The 23244-nt window shown below is 38.1% G+C and overlaps 1 long non-coding RNA gene across 2 annotated transcripts in view; it reads left to right on the forward strand.

Moving 5' to 3' along the window:
- The window catches only part of LOC132218019 (uncharacterized), a 26536-nt gene extending 3485 nt beyond the window's left edge, over positions 1-23051 (forward strand). The window contains exons 2-4 of one of the 2 annotated variants that reach the window (XR_009449078.1): positions 8780-8884; positions 18914-19149; positions 22003-23051. This is a non-coding gene — a long non-coding RNA (uncharacterized LOC132218019). The remainder of the gene's footprint in view (positions 1-8779; positions 8885-18913; positions 19150-22002) is intronic. The other variant, XR_009449077.1, reaches the window with a different exon arrangement.
- Positions 23052-23244: the final 193 nt, after the last annotated feature.

Here is a 23244-nt window from a genome sequence, read left to right on the forward strand (position 1 = left end):
TAGTATGAATTACAATTATAATTCCTCTTAAAGGCACAAACATTTTTGAAGATAGAACAACTTGGGAAGAAAATAATCAAGTCATATGGAATTTTCCTACTAGGAAGTGAGTTAAACACATTAGCTAGATGAGCAATTCCACGTCTGAGAGGTATTGGGGTTTCTTTTAAAAGGTTAGTAAATATATATCATGCTATTCTTTAAAATTCATTGAGTCGCTATTATGATTATTAAAATGTATTCATTTTAAATTGATACTAAACTCAAGGTGGATCGTGGCCTATGTTTGTAATTGATACATAACAAACATGTAACCACTACCAGGCAGGTAAATGCTGCAAAAATAATCTTTTTATATTAAAGTGGGTTCTCTTAGGAGAAGTGAGGGAATCCTGGACTGCCAGCATCCACTTTCAGGCCCTAAACTGGTACAGCCCTACAGACCGCAGCCAGATCAATCGCTGAGCCAACCCTAAAGAGCCACCATCCAGCCTCAGACAAGAACTTATAAAACCTCACAATTCTTCTTCCATTACCCCCCATGCCCGGCCCCAAGTTGGGGCTCTTTGGGACTGCAACTGACACTTGCTTATTTTGAAATCACTGCTTTTAAAATTGACAACAGAGCACACCTGGTGAATCAGCTTTTTTATACCACAAATGTTTAAAGTCTTTCATTTAGTTGATCCTTAGTTGGAATGATATTGGATCCCTTTTTGCCAATGAAGGCATTGAAAAATAAGGAAAGTGTCCAAGATGAGACTGTTATGTTTAATATTCAATATGTAAGAACTTAAACATAATTATGTTCTATTAGATCTAACTTTGGGGGGAAAATGATTTTATTCTAACTTTAGTTAGATGTTAACTACATGGGGCCTTTTTAACAAGTTCACCTTGAATGAAGAATTTATGTCTTTCATGATAATTTTTAAAATATATGTTTAAATTAGATAAAGTCTTATGAAATACAAAAAAAGCACACATTTCCAAGAAAAATTCTGGGCTCCATGTTTACCCATAACCTTTATAAGATAATAACTGTTTTGCTTTTCTCTTTGACCAAAATCAACAGACTACAATGCTATTTACACAAATCTCTCTTTTAGTTTATATGCTCATCAAATATTTATGGAGTGTCTTTGTAATGACATTGTTATATGGATACAGATAAGACAGGTACATCCCTGAAGCCAAGGAACTTTTAATCCAGTAAGAAACAAAATAGAGAGAAGGAGGAACATATATTGAATTTATGGTACTCTCTTTTATTTAAATAACCTCTATCATAGACTTTTTAAAAAGAGTCTTTCTCTGTGGAGTAATCCATTCTTAATTGAGAATTGGTTCAAGAATTCAAAAGGTAAAATTATCTTCTTTTTCTTTTAGCATATAATCAAAGATGTAGAAGAAAATAAAAATGGATAATGCTTTTAAGTCTCCTAAATAGTAAATTATATTTTGTCATTGATTGACTTCATAATTTGAAGGTTTTTCTTAAATTAAAAATGACAACACATTTGAAAATTCACATCCTCTTTGAATGCTGAGTGATTAAGTGGTTGGATGAGGGGACTCATTAAAAAACAATATCTGCTGTTTGTGGTTTCTTTTAGATTCAGAACTGTAGGTGGTAAGGAACATGAAAGCACTTGATATTTGTTCTTAAATCTAAATGAGATGTGCTTAATAACAATAATTATAGCAACTAATATTAATATCTAATATTTTAAATTCACCTGGCAGTTTTAAATGTTTGCTCACTTGTTCCTCAAAATAATTCTTTGGGATAGGTACCGTTTTACTTCCATTTTACAAAGACAGAATTCAAACCAGGCAGCCTAATTCCAGCCAGCACTATACTCTTCACCACCGCACTGTATTATTGCTTTTACTTATAATATGCAGTACACTTTAGTGAAAGTTTGTTATATGTGCGGCGCTCTCATACAGTCTCATTAAAATCCACATTTCTGGTTCCCTAGTTTCAGATTATTGGCTAAAAGCATTCACATCCCTTTGCAGATAGTTTTACACTCTTTCCTTGAGAAGAGCAGTCTATGTTGTTATTTTCCTATGAAGGAGAGAACTGTGTGTGCCTGTCTTCCACCTTCCACTATCAGAGCAGTTGTCTATCTTTTTTATTGTTCCTTGTGTTTATGAAAAGCATTTTATTCTAAAAATGTCACATCAAACATGCTTTTTGTGGATTTCATCAACAGAATCCTCTGAAAAATCATTCAGTAACCGCGGAATGTAAAAAGAGCAGATACCATTTGAAACTCCTAGGAACCTGAGCCATTCTGAAGCTGCTGCTTCTTGTACTTGCCATGAGTTGTGCCCTAGAAGCGCCTCCTGGGTCACTTATGCATAACCACAGACCATTAATTTCACACGTAGTGATGATGAATTAGGAATGCAGGCAGATTAACATCCCTATTTAAAGCAGTACTATTTCATGTTTAACTGACGCCTAGTTGCATGTAATTGCACATTACCTCCATCCAGGCTGCTACTCCTTACGTAACACTTTACAGTTAAAATGTTAACCTCCTTAAAGTTATTGATTCAACAATAATTTTATGCTTAGGCATTCAACAGTCATTTTATGTCTCATTCAACCACCAATCAGCCTTTGGGGAACTTTGTGTTTTATTGCTAAATCATTTGCGTGATTATGGCATGATTACATAGGGGTTTATGCAATTTTACAAGTATTTAATATTCATGTTCTTTTCTGGTATATAAAAAGGCAAAACATATGTGATAAATGTTTAAGCTTGAAACTTTCATATCTTTTAATCTTCTCAAAGGTACCTGTGAATTACTTTCTAAATCTAAATGGTAATAAACATTACCTGGTGTAGTCTAATTTATGTAGACACTGGGGGTAAAAGTATCTACAAGACAGAGTGGGATGCCCCCCAAATTCTAGGAATATTTTATGATTGATTTTTTTCCTCTGTTTAGCACTAGCACTAACAGACAAGTAAAAACTTGCTAATGAAGGCTACAAAACAAAAAGCTACTAAAGTCTTTATTTTTATTATATTGGATATTACTAGTAATAATGGACTTGGAAAATATCCCTCAATAAAATTACACATAAAGAAGATAATACTCTATCTTGCAATGCATCTTACTCTATAAGGAATTATTCATGTATATTGTTAACATTTTGTTATTTGGCTGGCTAGACACTGGTTCTCATTTATGGCTGCTCTTTAAAATCACTTGGTCAGCTTCAGGGGGGGAAACTGGTCCTTACCTTCCCAGAGATTCTGATTCACTTGGTTTGGGAAGGGCCTCAAATGAATGTATTTTTACAAACAGGCAGCTTGATGTCTTGATTAAAACATGGAAAGAGGGAGAGAACACAAAACCACACATTTCAGATCCAAGGTCTGGTCCTGACCGTAACTGTGTGATCTTATAGAGGTCATTGAACTGCTCTGGGCCAGACTCTTCTCATCCTTAAAGTGCAAGTTTAAACTACACAATCCTTCATGGAAATTCTCTCTATGGCGTCTGAAATGTGGCACTAATATGGAACCACAGCTTTACTGTCTCTTGATCCTGTGTCTTGTAAGATTGAACAATTTTAGACAAGGATACAAAGGTATTGACTAAAATATGCTAGAGTTACAGCACAGATAATGTCCTCGGGATATGAAAACGTAGTTTGTTCTACATCCAGGCTTCTCCACTGTTCTAGAATCTTACCTCCATCACCCTTAAGATCTTTGCTTAGGCCTGTTCACATTTTCTTTCCTTTGCTCACAAGTTATGAATCACGAACTCTACCAAAAGTAAAAGGAAGTGGGGCTTTAGCAACTAGGAAATCTACCAGTAGATCCTGTTACACATAAAGAAAACTGCATTGTTGTATGACCCAAACCACATTTATAAGGAAAGTTTCACTCTTTTTGATGAAAAAAAAATTATAGGTATTAAATGTCCTAAAAATCAGAAAATAAAGCAATCAATTGACAAAAACTGATATTAAAATAGTAGTCAGAAGCTATAGGTTGAAATCCTGGCTCCTATCAGTAGTTGACTCTTTTGACCTTATGACCTTACTTAAATTTTAATCACCTCATCTGTAACACTTAGCAATTATAAGTGCTCCTGTCTTTCATTCATCTTAGTATTTTTATGGAACACAAATTAATGTTTAATAAAATAATGGGACAGAACGATAAGATATGTGTTAACATTAATGAATATCAGATATTTATTTAGTGCCAGGATATACGTAAGAGAGTTAAAAAAACATAAAAGGGCAATGATGACAGTGCTGGATTTCCAAAGTCAGAAGAGGTAGGTGTTCCAAAGAGGAGGCCCCGTCACCAAGAGCAGATGGAGCAATGAGGTCAAGACAAGAGGAATGATGGCAGAGATTTGGCAATAGTGACGTCACTGGTAACCTTCCAGGAGAAAGTTCAGTAGAATGGAAAAGATGGAAGTCAAATTACAGACATGAATAGTCTGTATTTCTTCTAATACCAAATATTATGATAAAAGAAGATGAGTCAGCCGTGGTCCTCAGCAAGGGGATGTTTATAGCACAGGCCTCTCATAAATTGTCAACACTAAGTGTAAAACTCTCGCAATAGAGATGAGTCATTCTTCTGTGTAGGCCTTTGTTTAACCCGTACTATATTCAAATGAACGAGATAGGGAAGCTGCTTGTGGTGGGCTTTATTATAACATGCATTTCTTACTTTCTTATTATTTAATTTGGAGGGAAATATTCAAAAAATAATTTTCTTCCATACTACGTGCGTAGCTCTAAGAAGGTATTCTTATCCATTATAGGAGAGGAGTTAGGGACAAAGTGATTTTCTGAGATGCTAAGGCTCTACCCTTATCATCTCTCCTTATTTAAATGCATTACTCTTTCCTTTTATTCCTGTCCCTATTTCACTATTTGCATACGTGTATGGAGTGGTGGGGGGCTGTGATATATACACATCAGACACTATTTATATATTTTTGCTTATTTCTTGTTCTGGCTAACACTCAAGTGAGTCTCAATTTTAATATTCCTTCCTCTGATAGCCTTTCCTGATTTCCCTAGACCCTGTTAGGCACTCTGCTGAGTGCATAAATCCTGAACTTTCTCTATCATGAAACTTATCAGTTGTTCATACATTTGCTTCTTTGCTTTTCTCACTGAAAGATAAGCTCTAGGAGGAAGGATCAACAACTATGCTTATTGAGTGACTTATGTGCCAAGCAATGTTCTAAAACATGAAGTTAAAAATTTTAGACACTTGCCTGGCACATAAGTTATACAATAGGAATTGACTATTGTTATTGCTAGCTTAGAAGTTGTCATCTCAATACCATATTCCAATATTCTTGAAGCCAAAGTGATGTCTTCCTTGAGTTTTGATGCCATGGTGTTTCTAGTGTAGTGTCTTACATATAGTAGGCACTAAATATATTGTTGTTGAATGAATTTGTGGATTACAAAAGGTAAATTCATATTATAAATTATAGGAAGGGAAGGAAATTGCATTGGGACTCAGTTGTCCCATATATGGTAGTGATCAGACATTAAAATGTTAATAATTATCGCAACTGTAATTCCTATTACATTAATGATATGCATATTAGTTCAACTAGCTCCTGGACCGGTTTTGTGAGACACCTACAGACCAAATTCAGAGCCAGTGGTAAAGAAGTCTTGCCCATTAAGCAGGCTACTTAACAATACTCTGCATTGGCCAGTACCACTTAAACGTCACTACGTCATGAGATGGGCTTGGTGTGGACGACTAAAAGCCTGTTGCGCAGAAGAAATCCTTTAAGCAATCTTTATCATATGCTGTTTGTTGAAGACTCCATAATATCTTGAATCATCCTGAGACCTGGTCAGAGATGAGATGAATCATTCTGAGAAAACACTGTGCAGCTTAAGGCCAAGGGACTTATTCTATTGGGAACCTAGTGATTAGGAGCTCAACCAACAGAAGACCCTTCTGCGCCACATGAAAAAGAGCTGATCACATTTGGATGATCATTAATATGAAAATTAACATAAGAATGACACTCAGACTTAAAAGATAAACATATCTATAATGCATTAAGAGAAACAACATCATCCAATGTAATGATTTAATCTAGTTATTACTATTACCACTTTGTACATTTGAGGCATTTGTAATACTTTTATATATGCATCCCTGATTTATGAAAGACTTAGTGACTATGATAGATAGGATAAGGCAGCACACATTATTCAACAATCTTAGGCTTAAAACTAAAACATTTTTGATAGGAAAAAAATAACATGGAATTCATAACTAATAAATTCTAAAATAAAAATTTAAAAAGATCCAGCTACTTTCTTCATTGCTAGCAAAAAATTCTTTCTTTGAAGTTCTTCATTTTATTCTGAGTAGAACTCCATTTTATTAGGGTCGGAAGTTTATAATTTCAAATTATTTTACCAAAGTGTTAGTGTTATTTTCATGAGGTTTTCTCAACCTTATGAAGTAGTGTGTGGAGAGGTGGGGTGCGGGGGCGGGGGGGCATTCAGAGTTTTCTTGACTAGAGCTTAAAATCACTTTACATAATGACACAGTGTACCCAGGCATATATACTCATATATACCTGATAAATATTTCAAAAGCAATACTTTATCTTATTGAAATGCACTGTGATGTACTTTATTTCATATGCAAGATAAAATAATAACTGAGATTGATTAAAATTTACTGAATGACACACTAACTAATTATGAAGGAAACCAAAGATTTGCCACCCTGAAGTTGTCTTTTGGAATATTGATTTTTAAGCTCTTTATTAATAAACAAAGATTAAGGAGGAAGCTTTGACCCTCCCCCCTGTTGTTTTTTTTAAAGTATATTTTTATTGATTTCAGAGAGAAAGAGATAGAAATATGAATGATGAGAGAGAATCACTGATGGGCTGCCTCCTACATGCTTCACACTGGGAATCAAGCCCATGACCCTGCAGGCATGTGCCCTGACTGGGAATCAAACCATGACCTTTTGGTGCACACGTCGATGTTCAACCACTGAGCCATGAGGACTGCGCGACCCTTCCCCACTTTTCTGCCCAAGAGATTCAGGAAGAGAATCTTAGGATGTTCACCTTGGCCTAGCTTGAATTAAGTGTGAAAGACAAGAGCGCTTCAGGAAGGTGCCTGTTAGCTAGATACCCACTGTGTCTCACGGTGTCTGAGTTGCCTGACAAGGATTTTCCTGTATGTTCCGCTCCTCCTCAACTTCTTGTAAATCTCTCATTCTCACTTCTGAAATCTAATATCTCATTCCTGTCAACCTTCTCCTTGGTCTAAAAATGTCTTATATATGTAATGTTGCCTCATTGTCTTTGGAATTTTCATGCTTATGTGAATGTGCATTTATTAAAATTTTGATTTTTCTCCTGTTAATCTATCTTTGTTAATTTGATTATTAGTCCAGCCTAGAAGAACTTAGAAGGTAGGAGAAAAAAGCATCGTTATATTTTTTAACCACCACAGATACAACATGCGATTTAGAAAACAACTACAACAACAACAACAACCAAATAGATCAATGATTCTTCAGAGCAGTAGTAACCTGAGGAGCTCTGAGGCGTGGGGGACCCAGAGTGTCTGTAAGGTTAGAGGGGAGAGACAATATGTGTTCCTGGAGCAGGTGGGTTCTAGGTTCTCACTCCCACTTTTGCTATTTTGTGTTGCATGTATACAAGTCTCCCATATAAAATTTCATTTAAAGAAACCTATTATTGGTTTTTAAAAGTTTGGCAGTTACCTCTGTACATTATAATTTCCTTATCTTATAGGACAAATCTTATTATGACAAAATCACTACTTCTAAAATCACTAAAATAAAATATTTCTTATATGATGTGCTGTTTATTTCAAGCAATACTCCAAGAACAAAGTTGCAAAATAACTCTAAAGTGTTTATCTAGGTTCTTAGGATTTTCTTCTAATGCAGTTTTCCTTACATCCTTTAAATCTGGCATTAGCATTTTCAAGTTTATATTATAAAATTGTGTTAATTTTTTATATAATTTGCATGGAATTTAACCCTTCGCTTAAAATTCTATGCTTAATTTTGAGTGGTCACTGTTTTTGTTTCTGATAAGTGGCTCTATATTTTTTCTTTAAATCATTTATTTATTGCTTTACTCTTTATGATCTTTCAGATAAATATTTTATTTCAGTGACAGGGAGAATTCAAATATTTTTTAGACTTTATCTGTTTGTCAGGGATGGCAACACATTTTCCCCAGAGAAATATGTAATATTTTAAGCACAAAGGTGATAATTCACAGCTTTAAGCTAATTAGAAAGAATTTTAAATTGTTGTTAGGATTTCCTAAAATCACATCTGTTTGGGAAAGGAACAGTAAAGCCAACTTATAAAGAAGAATCAAGATTGGGCTGGGCGGATGTGGCTCAGCCATTGCATTGAGCATCAACCCAAGAATCAGGAGGTCATGGTTTGATTCTGGGTCAGACCTTGATCCCCAGTACCGGGCATGCAGCCGATCAATGATTATTTCTCTCTCATTGATGTATCTATCTCTCTCCCTTCCTCTCTGTCTCTCTAAAAATCAATAAAAATACCAAAAAAAATAAGAATAAAAAAGAATCAAGATTGGGATGTAGATGGGTGAGGGGAAGATGATTAAAAAGCAGAAGAACAAGACAACTTGTATTTATTGAATATTGACGATGTGTGAAACATTAGGCTAAGTGCATTACACGTCTTCCTTCTTTTAATCCTCACAGCAATCCACTGAGTCGATGTAAACATTGCCTATTCACTGATGACGACCTGAGTGTTAAATAACACATCCAAGTTCAAGCAGTGATGGAACTGGAATTTGAAATTAGGTTTGTTTCCATTCAAATCCCTAGTCGTTCCTGATGTTCCCTTTGCTTCCCAAAGACCATTCTGTTTCTGCATGGTCCCTGTAATTACGCTCCTCACTGCTGCCCAAGCACAGGTTTCCTCACTGACCGTGCCTGGCCCTGAGCCTCATCCCTCCTGCTCTCCTCTCCTCAGTCCTCTTATGGCCAATCGTTCTCTTCGTGATTACTCCTTCCATTTGGGGGCCCATCTCACCCTTCAGGCACAGCACTCTGCCTCCGCCCTTGTTTCTTAGCTTCACTTGACCCCAGTTTAATTTACACTTCTGACTACACAGCCTCGGGTACCTCAGAATAAGCCTCTGGGTTTAAAACGGTCCCAGAGCCCCGGTTTGAGGATGTCTCCTGCAAGAAAGTCACATCGCCTCGGTTTAGGCTGGACCTTAAATTAGATTCATACAGATGCAGAGACTTCACTTGATAGTAACTCCGGCTTTGGTGAGAAAACATTTAGGTCTGGGCTTGGAGGGTGTGGGGAAGGGGAACTTTTCCTCCCCTGCTTCCCCCTTTTCGTATTTCTAATACACTGCAGTTGGGGGGGGGGGGGGTGGGGGGGAAGGTTTTCTTCTCGGTTTTAAGCCTGAGAAAAATAAAACAATCAAGAAATTTTTCAAGTGAAGTACAGATCCTCAGCCAGGAAGGTTTGCTGCTACTGAACAATCTGGAGAACTCTGGTGTATAGAATTTCCCAAAAGACCCTCCTTTTTTGTAGCTGAGGGAAGGACATGGGGAGGTCTGCATTTCCCCAGGCCACACTGGAAAGGCCAAGCAACACTTTCTAAGTTTCTCTCTTTTTCTGGATGGTGAACCGAGTCTCATGTCTCGAACTTTTTTCTTATCATCCACCACCTGGCTCAATACCGGGAACATAATCCGTGCTTTATTAATGTTCGTTAGGCGAATGGATGGGTTGGGCATTGAAATAGGATGATGTGTGAACGCGCTGAAGAAGGTGCAGGGTTAAAAGTATGGAGCCAGATTGCCTGGTTTCAAGTTCTGACTATCCCATCTACTGACTGTGTGACTTTGGGCAAGTTATTTATGTTTCTGTGCTCTGTTTTCCCCCCACTTATAAAATGAAAATAAAAGTATTTCTATCTCTTAAGAATGTTGTGGTTAGATAAGCAGGGAGTATTTAGAATTATGTCTGGCTCATCGCAAGAGTTCAGTAAACTTTAGCCAAATGAAATTTAGAAACTTAGAAACTATAAACCATACAAGGTTTTTATTGTTTTTAAAATAACGAAGATCAGATGAAAGGCAAGTGCAACACAATAAACCCATGACATTCAAGTGTCTAATATTTTAAGTTTGACTGTTTATCATTAGTCCTAAAGGTTGTAACTTAGAGTAACTTGTAATTTTATTTTTGTATCAATTTAAATTACCAATACTGTTAGACTTGCTTGCAAGACAAATCTTTTCTCTTGAGAGTGTGCCTCAAAATTTGTCCTCAGTACCTGACACTTCTTGTATTTACATATTCATTATTTATTTTTGTAATAAGCACTATAAGGACCAGGAAAATGCTTGTCCCATACCCTAATTTTTTTAAAAAAAGCTAAAAATTATGATACATTTACAATGTGCTAACTACTAAAAGCTTATATAATTAACATCAATTAATATCTCATTCAATACAACAACCGTTTAAAGTCAACACAAGGAAGCTACGTTATTAAATACAAATAAATACAACTTAGAATAGAGGGCTCTTGAAAGCACACATTTGATAATCACCATAAACAATAATAACATTGTAGGCAACCTGAAAGATTTAGTAATCTATAATTCTGTAGTTATCTGTAAAACTGAAGGTCAATTAATATTTGCTGCAAATACTCCTAACATTATTTATTCATTTAAATATTAGTCACAGACAATGTGACTTTATTGTTGGTATTAGAAATAACAAATTTTCCAAACAATTATTTATATTTACAGAACTACTATTTTTCTTCACCTTTTAAACCACTTTTTACTATCTGTTTACCTGGTTAAACAAATTGTGTCAATTTTACTAGTTTGAATGAGAATAATTTTGCACTATCAAGATAAAAACAATATCATTTAAAACAGAATGGAGGAGAATCATTGGGCTGGAAACCAAGATTGCGGCATAGGTTAATGCCAGAGATTGTTGCCTCGAACAACCACTTCAGAAAAACAACTAAAGACGGAACGGACATCATCCAGAACCACAGGAAGGCTGGCTGAGTGGAAATTCTACAACTAGGAGGAAAGAGAATATCATACCCAGACTCAGAGGAGGCGCAGTGCTGAAGTGAAATACTCAGGTGCGGAGTGCGGGTGAGTGGGCTGGTGGCGGAGGGCGCGGTTGTTGTTTTCAATCGGGAGGGAGTTTCAGACTCGGAGTTCCAGATCCGGGCGAGTCTCTAGGGACCCAGACTCAAACGGGAGAAGCGGGACTGTCTGGCTTCGGTCGGAACTAGAAGGCAGCTTTCTCTCCGAGGTTTGCAGCGGTTGCTGGGACTCTGTGAGGCAGAGCCCCTAGGGACGGAACTGAGAGCAGCCATAACTGCTCGCTCCTGCCCGCCCTGTAGATCCCTAACCCGCCCCGCCCAAGCCCTGCGCAGAGCCATTTGCCAGATAGCCTCAGGCAAATGCTAGATTAGCAACCCTAGCGATCCAGCACAGAAGCTCTCCCACTGCAGACACAGCGGACTCTCATAGCCAGTTAGCCTGGAGGTCAAATAACCCCCGGTATTGCCGACATCAATCAAGGCTTAACTACAACAAGAGTGCGCACAAAGACCAGTAGGGGGTATACCAAGAAAGCATAAAAAATGCGGAGACAAAGAAACAGGACAAAACTGTCAATGGAGGATATTGAGTTCAGAACCACACTTTTAAGGTATCTTAAGAACTGTCTAGAAGCAGCCGATAAATGTAGTGAGAGCCTCAAGAAAACTAATGAGACCCTCGATGTTATGATAAAGAACCAACTAGAAATTAAGCATACATGGACTGAAATAACAAATACTATATAGACTCCCAACAGCAGACCAGAGGAGCGCAAGAATCAAGGCAAAGATTTGAAATGCGAAGAAGCAAAAAACACCCAACTGGAAAAGCAAAATGAAAAAAGAATCTGAAAATACGAAGATAGTGTAAGGAGCCTCTGGGACAGCTTCAAGCGTACCAACATCGGAATTATAGGGGTGCCAGAAGATGAGAGAGAGAGCAAGATATTGAAAACCTATTTGAAGAAATAATGACAGAAAACTTCCCCCACCTGGTGAGAGAAATAGACTTACAGGTCCAGGAAGCGCAGAGAACCCCAAACAAAAGGAATCCAAAGAGGACCACACCAAGACACATCATCATTAAAATGCCAAGAGCAAAAGACAAAGAGAGAATCTTAAAAGCAGCAAGAGAAAGAAACTCAGTTACCTACAAGGGAATACCCATACGACTGTCAGCTGATTTCTCAACAGAAACTTTGCAGGCCAGAAGGGAATGGCAAGAAATATTCAAAGGGATGAATACCAAGAACCTACAACCAAGATTACTTTACCCAGCAAAGCTATCATTCAGAACTGAAGGTCAGATAAAGAGCTTTACAGATAAGGAAAAGCTAAAGGAGTTCATCACCACCAAACCAGTATTATATGAAATGCTGAAAGGTATCCTTTAAGAAGAGGAAGAAGAAGAAAAAGGTAAAGATACAAATTATGAACAACAAACATGCATCTATCAACAAGTGAATCTAAGAATCAAGTGAATAATCTGGTGATAATAATAGAATCAGGAACATAGAAAGGGAATGGACTGACTATTCTTGGGGGGGGAAAGGGGTGTGGGAGATTCGGGAAGAGACTGGACAAAAATCATGCACCTATGAATGAGGACAGTGGGTGGGGAGTGAGGGCGGAGGGTGGGGCGGGAACTGGGAGGAGGGGAGTTATGGTGGGGGAAAAAGAGGAACAAATGTAATAATCTGAACAATAAAGATTTAATTAAAAAAAAAACAGAATGGATAATGATTTCCTTTATGGGCTTAATTTTGTCCCCCCAGAATTCCTATGTTGAAGTCCTAACCCTTAGTACCTCAGAATGTGACTGAATTAAGAGACAGCATCTTTAAACATGGGATTAAGTTAAAATAGACCATTAGGTTGGTTCATAATTTAATCTAACTGGAGTCTTTATAAGAAGAGGAAATTTGGAAACATGGAGATGTCAGATAAATGCAAGTATATAAGCCAAGAACACGTGAATAAATGGCAGGAAGGTAAGCCCAGATAAAGGCCCCAGAAGAAACCAAATTTTCTAACACACTGATCTTGGACACTCCAGACTCTAGAACTATGAGAAAATAAATTTGTTGCTTAAACTATCCAATCTGTTGTATTTTGTAATGTCAGTCAGCTCTAGCAAACTAATACATATTTTATTCTTACAAACTCTTAGGACAAAGGTGTGACTATTATTATTTTTACATATTATTATTTTATAGACAAGAAAGAAAAAACAATAAAAAAAAAACTAAGCACAAGGACCCAGGATTTGAACCTAGTAGTAAAGAATCAGAGACTTGCCTCTGACCACCAAGCTTTTTTGCTCCCTTTACTGAATATTATATACAACGTCATGAAAGTCATACTTACATTATACATATTTCTTTTACTGTATAATTGAGTACATTGTTAATGAAAACAAACTTAAAAGTTATGACTGGAAAGAAGGACAAAAGAAAAAATGGCAGATTAGGCCAGACCTTGGTTCAGCAACCTCCATGCTTGAGTTCAGACTAACAAAGAATTCAGAGCAAAGACTCAAACTATAAGAGAAAGTTTATCTAGGAAGTCACAGAGGTAGAAGAAGTGAGCCTGGAAGAAATGGGCTCAGGAAACAAGTTACCAAGGCCAAGGAAGGGCTTTTGGAGCTTAGCAGAAAGAGAGAGGCAAGGAAAACCTGCCTGGGGGAGGGGGTGGGAAAGGCTCCACAGAGAGAGATCCAAAGGTTAAAGACTTTTATGTGGAGACCTTAGGGATGAATCCCAATGGCACATTCATCAGCTTTCCAGATGAGCCCCTTGTGGTTCAGCTGGCTGTGGCCTGGAGCTAACACAAAGAAGAAGCCTAGAGGTCATCATCTAGGGCTTAATGCTTAAGGGAGGGATCATACAGGGACTTACGGTTTGCCCATTGTTAGGCACCTGAGGATCTCCGCCCTGGTGACCCTCTGCACCTGTCCTATCTAAGCACCTACTACATTTTGACTGAAGAGATAAAAACCATGACAACACTTGACACAAACTTGCACTGCTTAGAATAAAAACCAAAGTTCTCTTAGATAACATAGAAGATCTCAGAGCTCTGTGATGAGGCAACAGAATGACCAGGGGCACGCAAAAGTTCAAAAAAATATAGAAGAGAAGTAAAATTTTATATAAATGAACAGTTTAAATAGCAAATAAAAGACAACAAACATTGCTTAAAACACAGAGGAAACATTGAGGACAGAATTTAGAAAAAGCAAGTAGAATAATAGATATAAACAAAATTAAAATAACTACCATAGTAGAAAATCTTTATTTAAATATTACATTAATGACAAAAAGTAAGGAGACTGGTATTTGGGATTAACTTTTCTACTGAGAAAACTTAGAAAAACTGAAGCAAAATAAAACAAAAGAAATCATTAATTCAAGGCATCAGACAGCTAGCAAAGCAGTTAGCAATCAAGTATTTTCATCTGGCAGGGAGAGTGTGAGCCCAGCTATGGCTGCTTTTTTCCTCTGGGGAATTCGCAGTGGAGAAAGTAGTAGATGAGGAATGAGAAGCTGAGCAGAACTACTGACAGACTTCCAATGGGGACTGAGATACTGTGATTTATAAAGATATATATTGTCATTAAGATCTTCCTGCTATCTAGCTGTTCCTAGGGTATATACACTATATACTAGAGGCCCGGTGCACAAATTTGTGCACTCGGGCGGGGGTTGTCCTTCATCCTGGCCTGCACCTTCTCATAGTCAGGGAACCCTTGGGGGATGCCTGACTGACAGCTGTCCGCAGGGAGTTGGCCTAAGCTGTCAGTCAGACATCCTTAGCACTGCCGCAGAGGCGGGAGAGGCTTCCACCACCGCTGCTGGGCTTGCCAGCCATGAGCCCAGCTTATGGCTGAGTGGCACTCCCACTGTAGGAGCGTATTGACCATCAGGGGGCAGCTCCTGCATTGAGCGTCTGCCCCCCAGTGGTCAGTGCACATCATAGCAACCAGTTGTTCAGCTGTTCAGTCAATTTGCATATTAGCCTTTTATTATATAGGACTGGAAGCCCGGTGCACAAAAATTTGTGCACTCGAGCGGGGAGGGGGTTCCCTCAGCCCGGCCTGTGCCCTCTCACAGTCTGGAGCCCCTCAGGAGATAACGACCTGCTGACTTAGGCCTGCTCCCGGGTGGCAGAGGGCAGGCCCAATCCCTAGGTGCAGCCCCTGGTGGGGCTCAGAGCAGGGCCAATTGGGGAGTTGGGGCGCGACCCCCTGTCATGCACAGAGCAGGGCGGATTGGGAGGTTGCGATGCCACCCTCAGTCATGCTCAGCGTAGGGCCGATTGGGGGGTTGGGGCACCGCCCCCTGTCACACTCAAGGCAGGGTCGATGGGGAGGTTGTGGCGCCACCCCCTGTCATGCACAGAGCAGGGCCAATCAGAGAGTTGGGGCACTGCCTCCTTACAGGCACAGAGCAGGGCCCATCAGGGGGTTGAGGAGCTCCCCCCTGTCACTCACAGAGTAGGGCCAATAGAGGAGTTGGGGCACCACCCCCTGTCACACACAGAGCAGGGCGGATCAGGAAGTTGGGGCGCCGCCCTCTATCACCCACAGAGCAGGGCCGATCAGGGGGTTGGGGCGCCGCCACTGTCACACTCAGGGCAGGGCCGATGGGGAGGTTGTGGCTCTACCCCGTCACACACAGAGCAGGACCCATGGGGGAGGGGGGGTTGGGGCGCCACACCCTGTCCCACACAGAGCAGAGCCGATCAGGGGGTTGGGGCACCACACCCTGTCACACACAGAGCCGCAGGGCGATCAGGGGTTTGGGGAGCTCCCCCCTATCAGGCACAGAGCAGGGCTGATCAGGGGGTTGGGGCACCTTCCCCTGTCATGAACAGAGCAGGGTGGATAGGGAGGTTGTGGCCCCGCCCCCTGTCACACACAGAGCCACAGGGCGATCAGGGGGTTTGGGCACTGCCCCCTGTCACGCTGATGCTGGTGCTGGGAGGCATATTACCCTTTTACTATATAGGATAGAGGCCTGGTGCATGGGTGGGGGCTGGCTGGTTTGCCCTGAAGGTTGTCCTGGATCAGGGTGGGGGTCCCCACTGGGGTGCCTGGCCAGCCTGGGTGAGGGGATGATGGCTGTTTGTAGCTGGTCACACACCCTTCAGGGTGGGGGTCCCCACTGGGGTGCCTTGCTAGTCTGGCTGAGGGGCTGAGGGCTGTTTTCAGGCTGGCGGGTGACTGAAGCTCCCAACTGCTCCTTTTTTTTTTATTTTATTCTGGGCCAGCTTCAGCTCTGGCTCCAGCTCTGAGGCCTCTGCTGCTGAAAGCAGGTATCTGGTTTTTTTGGGTTCTATAATCGAAACACTGTATCAACTCCAGCTCTGAGATCCAGGCTGGCTGAAAGCAGGTTTCTGGGGTTTTGTTTAGCTTCTATATTTGTAACAATGTTTCAAACTGCACGCTCAGAGGCCGGCAAGGCAGGTGGCGAACATTGGTTTCCTCCGTCACTGAAGCAAGCAAGCCTCATGCTAGCTTTAAGCTGCCTGGCTGCCAGCTGCCATTTTGGCTGGCAGTTAATTTGCATATCACCCTGATTAGCCAATGGGAAGGGTAGCGGATGTACGGCTAATTACCATGTTTCTCTTTTATTAGATAGGATAGCCTTTAATAATAAGCCAGTGATCTAGTAAGTAAAATGTTTCTCTGAGTTCTGACTTCTAGGAAATTAATCAAATGCGAGGAGGGGACCTTGGAATCTGTGATTTATAGTCAGTTGGGTAGAAGCACAGATAACAACCTGCGCTTACAACTGGCTACTGGCATCTGATGGTTGTTTGAGTTGGGGGACAGTCTTGTAAGACTGAACCTTTAAGCTGTGAAATCTGATGCTATCTCTGGGTAGAGAGTGTCAGTGATGAGTTGAATTATAAATACCAACTAGTATCCTGAGAATTACTTGTTGTGGGGAACACCCAACCACTGACCGCCCCCCCCCCCAACACACACATAAACATACACATATTTTAATTGGTACGAGGACAAATACAGGGGCAAAAATTAGAATTTAGATCCTACCAAAAAAAGAGTGTACTTGTTACCACATCCACAGCCTTTCATTTAGGACTTGAAGAGCTACATCTTGAAAGAAAAAAAGAACCAGAAGTAGAAGATGCCTCACATTCATTTCACATCCAAAAAAACCAATTCATGGAAAGGTTAAATAATTTGCTGAAGGTCGTATAGTTGCAAGTAGCAGAACTACGGTTTGAACCAGGCCATTTGGCTTTAGAATGCAGGCTTTTTCTCATCATGTTACAGGATTAAATCTGCATGATGTTGACACTAAATCCAACAAAGAGAGCATAGATAAAACTTTAGACCAATTTTATATATGAATTTTGATACAATAATTTTTGGGGGGAAAACCCAGTAAATAAAATACAGCAGCACATTAAGAAAACAATATAACAAAAGCAGATGTGATTCATACTAACAGTGCAAAGAGGATTTACCATGAGAAAATTATTAATTTGATTCAGCAAATTAATAGATAAAAGACAAAATCATAATATCTAGATATTAAAAATTATTTTGATAACATTCAATATCCATCCTGATTTTAAAACACTTTAACTAAAATAGAAATAAAATTTTTTTTATTATACATAGATCAACTCAAGAGTCATGTTGATGGAAAACACTATATGTATTTACACTAAAGTTGATAATGAATCAAATTATTACTAGCTCGTATAATTGTCAGCCTTAGATGAAAGAAATAAAAGGCAAAAATATTTGAACTGCAGGAGGTAAAGTATTATTACAAAAGAAATGATTTTATATCTTTAAAACAAGAGAATTACATAACTATTACAATTAAAGATAAATTTTAGGAAGATGGCTAAAAATAAAATTTATATACAAAAAATTGATGGCCTTGCTGTATAGAATCAACAACCAGTTAGAATACAAAATGGCAAAAGATCCAACTTACAGTAACACAAGAATGATTGTAAATACCTATAAATAAATTTAACAAGAAATGAGCAAGATCTCCATGGACAAAATATTAGAATGCTATTATGAGAGATAAAAGACTTGAACCAATTGGAAGATATACCCTAATCTTGGATGGAAATACTAATAATTGAGTGTGCTCACCTCCCAATATGCCTTGTTCCATCCTATCCCCTCCTCATCCCCATCATTTCCTCCTCCTTCGAAGCAACCCACTACCGTAAACTTTGTGTGTATACATGTACAATAAATAATTCTGGTTCACGTATGTGTAAGCCATTTCAAAATGTACATATATATTCCTTTCTCTTTCTTTGTTGTTCTCTGCCATCATTTTCAATTGTAGTTCATCTCCTTGGAATAGTAAGTTATTGTAAAGTCTGTGTCCAAGAGCTCCAACATCTGGAGCCTGGCTGGGTCTATTTGTATTACCTGTAGTTTTTGCAAATTTTTATTTGTACAGTCTTGTTTTCTTGTGTGTCTCTTTATTTTTAATTGTGTGCTAATTATGTATTTGCAGAGTTGTTTTGAAATTTATTTACAAAACATTTGAAAATGATTTTCAAATTAATTTGGGGCTTAGGATAATTTAATTTCCTTTTAATTCACATTTGCCTCTCTCCGGTGCCTGAGAAGCAGTTTTGGAATTTTAGGATCTCATTAACCTAATTTCAAGGACTGCAGTCCTTATAAGGATCTATATCTGACCTATCCCTCACTCTTAAGGTGCAGACTTTTAAGTTCCAACTCAGAGCAAGGGGGATGATGTTTCCCACACCATCATAGTAGTACTCGAACTCAAATCTATGTCCACAAAACACCTTGCAGCCATGAAGAAATCTGCTCAACCTTCCACTTTTCCTCTGGAATTGACAAAGGACCCCAAGGGAAAAACAGATCCAAATGCTGGACTCATTCCTAGGCTATTTTAAACCGCCTCTCTACCTTTCCAAGGACTGCTGGTAATTGTGTTCTCATTCTTTTTAAGATTTCTTATCAAATCCAATTAAAGCTTACAATCTATGACTGTATTTTCTAGCAAAGTTCAAATCAAAGAATGTAGGACTTACAATTTTCCATTTCTGTAAAAGATTAAGAGTTTATTATCTCTAAACCAACGGTGAAGGGACTGCCAATGAATATACTTCAAGGAAATGAGAAAAGATGACAGGAGGAAAAATGCCATGCAAGTACCAATGATAAAGAAGGAAATCTGAGATATAGGTTGATAAAAAGAAATAAATATTGAGTAGTAGAGGTTAAAATTGACCTGGGGCAACATTTAGAACCTTCTTCCTCCCAGCCCTCGCAGTCTTCAGGAAAGTGCTCTGAACTGCAAGTTTAGAGCAAGTGAAAGAAGGAAGGTTGCTGCTGGGGCTGACTTTCCTGGGATTTTGTCTAGCCCGAGTGTGAAGTGGAAAACCTGGGCTCCAGCAGAGGGATGGAGGCCCAGCGTGGACTGGAGGCTCAAGGAGAGAGACTGAGCCCCTCCCTGAGACACCACCCACAGAGGGCATCCTTTCTGGGTCCAGCACTTTTTAGAGTTTTTAACCCTTCATGTTCTGCAGTGTCATTGTGATTTGTTTAGGTGTAGACTTGTTTTTAACTCACATGTCTCAAGACCAAGCAAACACCTCCAGTTTGAAGATTCTTGTCCTACTTTAATTCTTGAAAGTCCTTAGTCATTATTTCTTTTATATTTCCTCTAAACCTATTCTTTCCTTCTGAAACTCATGTTAGTTCCAGAGAAATATGTTCTATGAAAAGCCATCACATACCATTGGCGATGGAGACCTCTCTATCAGGCTCTATGATTAACCCTGTTCAGGTGCAACAAGAGACATGGGTTCTGAATTATTCCCTCTTGTCTTACACTCCATTTCTCAGCTTCGGTTTCCCATTCCATGTGAGTGTGTGATTTCTGGTCCCTGTATCCTGGCTCAGTGTATCTTTAATCTCTGATTTCTTGAAGTTGATTCTGTTTCTCTTCACTGCCTGCCCAAGGTAGTTATTTTTCTATCTACAGATGCTCCCCAATTGATGACTTGACTTTAAATTTTTTGACTTTATTATGGTATAAAAGCAATTCATTCAGTAGAAACTACTTTGAATTTTGATGTTTTCCTAGGCTAGCAATATGCAGCATTACAGTCTTATGATTCTGGGCAGTCACAGTGAACTGCAGGTTCCAGTCAGTCATACAATCACGAGGATAAACAGTGATACCCCACAGTGTATTCATTTTTAGGTGATTTTACCCCACTACAAGCTAATGTAAGTGTTCTGAGCACTTTTAAGGTAGACAAGGCTAAGCTTTGGTACTCAGAAGGTCAGCTGTATTAAATGCATTTTCAATTTATTGTATTTTGTTTTCAACTCATTGTATTTTAAATGTAACAATGGGTTTATCTGGATGTAATCACCTTGTAAATTCAAGTGTATCTGCACCATGATCTTGGGTGTCTGGTGGAGATTTTCCATCTCTGATCATAAGTAGAGCAGAGCTTTCCTAGCTCAGGGCTCTAAACATCTGCTCATGAAATCTTGACATCTAGGCCCTAACACGTATTTCTGTTACAGTTTCCAACTACCCTATTCCTTTCTTTACTTTATAGCTTCAACTTCTGCGCTATGATTCTGGGATCATTCTCCTTTTGGTTATATCCATTTCTTTCTCCTGAGTTTAGTCATACAGTAGCAATTTCTGACACTTACATAATTTTCCAGGTTAAAATGTAAGCATAAAATGATACAATTATGTGCCCCGACCTAGAAGGAATTGAACTAGTGAACTCTTGGTTCATGTATCGATGCTCAACCACTAAGTTACGCTGGCCAGGCCAAATTACTAGAATTTTTAAATCAAGTAATCTGATTACTAGAAAATGGTAGAAATAACCCACAAAATTAATAGCTGAAACTACACACAAATGTATTATTCATAAAAACATTTACATTCAAAGTTTTAAAGTTTCTTCAAAGTAGAACTGAGTCTAAAATATATCACCTATTAAATAAGAGACTAAAAATATTACTTATTAAATAAGACAACTTTTTAATTTAAATAAGTTTTACTTTTTAGTTTTTTTATTATTGTTGTGAAATTATTACTTTCCAATCATTATATTCCTATAGAAAACAATCATTCAATTTTAGGTTTGAAAATGTTTAAGCACCTATGCTCCTCTATACCAGCCTATAGATAGAACAAGTTTTTAAAGTATTTTTATTTTATTGCTTCTTAATTTATTCTCATTTGATTAGACATTTAAGTAAAACAAAAATTCAAACTATGATAATTTTTATTTTGTTTTGTTTTAATAAATATTAACATTTATACTGTAAAAAATAATATAAATGAGCCACTTCAAGATGGAGTGTGAGCCGCCATCCTAGAGAAACAACCTTGCACATCTTACTCCTCAAACTTTGGGATGTTAAAACTAGGAAAAATAACCTCTGGACTGGGCCTAAAGCTGCACTGTGCTCCAAACAACTGTTTGCAAAGATAACAGAAAAGCAGACATTATGACTACAAGACTGAAAATTATAGGCATTCCATAAGGTTAGCATGGTCATTTTAGCTTATCTAAACCTATAGAAATTGCTTCTTTAAGTTATTAATACCCATAGAAATTTTCTTTATTTATGTAATTATTCCCTTGACCTTTCTCATAAATATCCCCTTACCTTTATATCCTTATATGAACACTATTTAGTTTTCTATCTGAATCAGTGCTTCCAAAATAGCTATTATTTTGTATCTTAAAGAAATGTGAGTTGTCTCTCACTTTGGCTTTTTATTTTATTTTTAGGTTAACAATACCAACCCATCAGACACACTGAGAAAATTATGAAGCAAACTCTTTGACATAAGGAGAGGCCAACTACAGTCATCGTGGCTTTGTAGTGGGCTCTTTCATCAGACGTTTTGTGTAATAAGTTTTACTCGTGGTAAACATTGCACCTTTTTATCCAAGCAATACTAAGGGTACCCTCCCCCCACCCTGCAAAAAAAAAAAAGACTCTTTAAAAAGTCTTTGTTTGTTATACCATAATTCAATTCACAAATTTATGTCATCACTAACATCATCTGTAAATTTAATAACATAAAATGCAAGTAAATTCTCTGTTTCCATCCATTTTTAAGGTTAAATAATGTTGAAATGAGCTCAATCTTTGTCATTTGTTTAATATTAAAATTTGAGTTGTTGTATAAAAACACCTTCAGCTTGACTTCACCTATAATAAAGGGTTGCGTATAGATTTCTCCAGTTGTCTCCAATTTACTGCCCAAAATGATTCTGATATTGACTTTGAAGGATTTTAATTTGACCCTCTGATTGGGTTCTCTATTTTACCTAGTTAAGACTTCTCTTTTTGAAGTTGCAAAAGAGACTGATAATTTTTTTTCAAATGTGTATAATGAATTTAAATTATCAAAATGAACATTTTAAGAATTTCTTATCTTGGGGTTTTCTCACCAAAGAAATAATATTTGGTATCATATGCAGCTTTTCAGCAATAAAACTGATCTTTAATTAAGCATCTAAGTACCTGTTAGAATTTATAGATTTGCTGCTGCTGCTGGCCACTACTGTTCACTATTTGTGGTCCAAGGCCTGTTCTCAACCACTTCATTTTCAAGTTCAAAGCAGGAGGCCTAAATGGACAATCACTCTTTTTCAACATGATTTTAGCTTGTTTTGAATTTTTCTCATCACAAATATTTTTTCTATAAGCATATGACTTAAATATATTGTCTTAAGTATATCAAGAACTATGTTGGGGGGCAATGGGGACAAAGGGAACATATGTAATACTTTCAACAATAAAGGTTTATTTTAAAACATTAAAAAATAAAAAGCAGAATTTTTAGTCCATTTGTATTATCTGGAACTTTTGCACAACAGTGGAACTCTGTACATTTAACAAGAAAAACATTTGCTAGAGAACAAATCTGACAAATAATGAAACTGGTTTATGAGAGCCAGGGGTTTATGTAATCAAAAGTTTAAAACTGCCACTAATTTATGAGGCTAAAAACTAATTTTTTA

This window comes from Myotis daubentonii, chromosome 1 (genome assembly GCF_963259705.1).
Source record: "Myotis daubentonii chromosome 1, mMyoDau2.1, whole genome shotgun sequence".
Classification (NCBI taxonomy): Eukaryota; Metazoa; Chordata; class Mammalia; order Chiroptera; family Vespertilionidae; genus Myotis; species Myotis daubentonii.